The sequence below is a fragment of the Myotis lucifugus genome, unplaced genomic scaffold, assembly GCF_000147115.1.
Source record: "Myotis lucifugus unplaced genomic scaffold, Myoluc2.0 scaffold_411, whole genome shotgun sequence".
Classification (NCBI taxonomy): Eukaryota; Metazoa; Chordata; class Mammalia; order Chiroptera; family Vespertilionidae; genus Myotis; species Myotis lucifugus.
In genome coordinates this window covers 868,412-870,554 of record NW_005871459.1, presented here as the reverse complement: position 1 = coordinate 870,554, position 2,143 = coordinate 868,412, and the positions used below count along the sequence as shown (strand labels likewise).

At 46.6% G+C, this 2,143-nt stretch overlaps 1 non-coding gene across 1 annotated transcript; it reads left to right on the top strand.

Moving 5' to 3' along the window:
• Positions 1 to 1,530: 1,530 nt before the first annotated feature.
• TRNAK-CUU lies at positions 1,531 to 1,603 on the top strand. Its single transcript has one exon. It is a non-coding gene; the product is annotated as a tRNA-Lys (tRNA).
• The last annotated feature ends 540 nt before the right edge of the window (positions 1,604 to 2,143 follow it).

Genomic DNA, 2,143 nt, shown 5'->3' with positions numbered 1-2,143 from the left:
AAGTGGAAGGATATATATCCACGGAGCTGCTGTGGGCCACCACCTGGAGAGATTTTGGCCATAAAGTACCTGGTCAAGATTATAATCAATAAAGCGTTTCTCAGAGCAATAGAGGCCAATACTGAATGTGCATAGCATTATCTGAGTTCTTGGACCCAGCCAGAGCTGAAGCTAGTTATAAACTAATGCACTGAAACTTTATGGAGCGATTTAGAGTTGGCTTTATTTTCTTTAAGAAAGAAAGAATCTTGAGTTATATGAAATCTGAGAAGACACCAGACAGATCAAGAAGGAGCATAAAGAAATTCAAGGAGAAATGGATCCGGGCACCGTAGGGAATGAAGACTGTTTTTATGGGGTGCTGGGTGTTTTGGCATGAAGATAAATCTCCTGCTTGTAGATAAAGGACTGGTCTGGCCATGCCTCAGTTCCCGTGTCATTCTTGTCTCTGAGCTTGGAATTATAATAAGAGGAAAATATTTGCTGTGAAATGGATACATACGAAAATAATTTCAGTAAAATGAAAATAGAAAAACAATTGGAAGCAGTTTAACTATAACTGTACAGGAAATTGAGCCAAGAGTTAAATAGGTTGAAAAGATAGTTCCAGAAATAATTTCTCCATGAAAATATAGCAAGTTTATCAGAATTGTGATTGAAATAGTTGTCATTCCTTTGTTTTAATACTTACAGGGCTTCAATCACACTTAGAATGAATCCTGAACTCTTTACTAAATAGAACGTGATCTGACTACAGACCACATGGCTTACCCCTCCTTTCTGCCCCCAAACCGCAGGTCGTGACAGCGTCTTCCTGTTCCTTGAAAGAGTTGAGTTTGTTCCTATCCTTTGCACATGCTGTTCCCTCTGTCTGGAATGCTGTTCTTTGTCCCCATTCTGCCTCCTTCTGTTCTCAGTGAGAATATCATCTCCTCAGAGAAGCCGTCTCAGAACACCGCATCCAAAATAACTCCCAGAGCCACTCACTGAGACTGGCTTGTGTCTTATATCACTTGTGTCTTACATCTTATCTTCACAGGGCTTTTCCTCACCTGCAATCATCTTGTTGATGTATTTTTTACTTGCTTATTTCTGTCTTTCTCCAACACTGTGAGATCCATAGGATCAGGTGCCCTGTACCCTTGTTCGCTGATGAGGAGCAGATGTCCTACAAAGAACTCCGTCCTGCATACGCACGGAAGCGCTCATTGTCCACCGTCCGAGCTTCCTGAGCTTGCTTCCAGGCACATGCCGCCCGGGGAGGCACTGGCATGGGCTGCGTGGGTCCATTTCCAAGGGGGAGCTTGTTGCCCAGCTGGGGGAGGGTGTCAGCAGGCAGGTTTTTATCAGCTCTTTCCAGGTCTTCCCGCCTCACCTGCGTTCGTGCCCTTCCTGGGGTAGCCTGAATCTGTTGACTGCGTGAGACAGGCATAGAAAGGTCCGGCTATTTCAGTCCATCATGGGGCATCTCGGATGGGCAGTTCTTAGTCTAAAATCTCCCACCAGTGTGAAGACCCCACGTCCCGCTTAGCCTGGCTAGCTCAGTCGGTAGAGCATGAGACTCTTAATTTCAGGATCGTGGGGTTGAGCCCCACGTTGGGCACCAGATGTGAAGACCCATGTCCCACGTGGTTCAGGGTTCGAGCTCTGGAAGAGGGGCCCCATGCAAATGACAGAGACGAGACAAGAAATAATAATTTGGAAATTGGGGGGCCAGGTGAGAGCCCAATGCAAGAAGATGGAGTCCCCTTGGGCTCAAGCCTTGCCATCCTTTTATTCAATTTGGGATACACCTATAGCCTTTAGGCAGGCAAGTTCCAGTAACAGACAGACTATCTTATCAGGAAGGATTTACATGACTATCTGGTGGGGAAGTTGCTTCAGCTGCCATTGTCTCGACTAAACAATGGGTGCATAGCCCTGACCTTTGCCAGGGCTCAAGTGTCACCAGCCTTCCGGGTTCCTTGTCCACACCTCTCTGCTAGTGAAGACAATAGGCGGTTTCCCACACACCAGGTCAGTTGAGGACTCCCTTTGACCTGCTTCATACTCCTTTCCATAGGTGTTGGTTTCTAATGACCACCTTGCACCCCAAATGCAGTCTCAGCATCGGCTCCTAGGGGACTCAGCTTGCAACGACACT